Genomic DNA, 231 nt, shown 5'->3' on the forward strand with positions numbered 1-231 from the left:
CGTTCTCCCTTTGAATGCAAATACTGTGCAGATAACAGTGCTGTGAACTCCATCAGGAATTAGGAATTGCTTTAGAGTGATTGAGATTGCAAAATGTTGATAAGACAAAAAGAGAAAACAGAAAATTAAGTACATATGCATACACATGTAAACATAAATCTCTCTCTACAATGTATATTGTGCATTATGAAGTCTGTGTGGTCTGTGCAGTTCTTTCTTCTTATCCTATGA

This window comes from Penaeus monodon, chromosome 24 (assembly GCF_015228065.2).
Source record: "Penaeus monodon isolate SGIC_2016 chromosome 24, NSTDA_Pmon_1, whole genome shotgun sequence".
Taxonomy (NCBI): Eukaryota; Metazoa; Arthropoda; class Malacostraca; order Decapoda; family Penaeidae; genus Penaeus; species Penaeus monodon.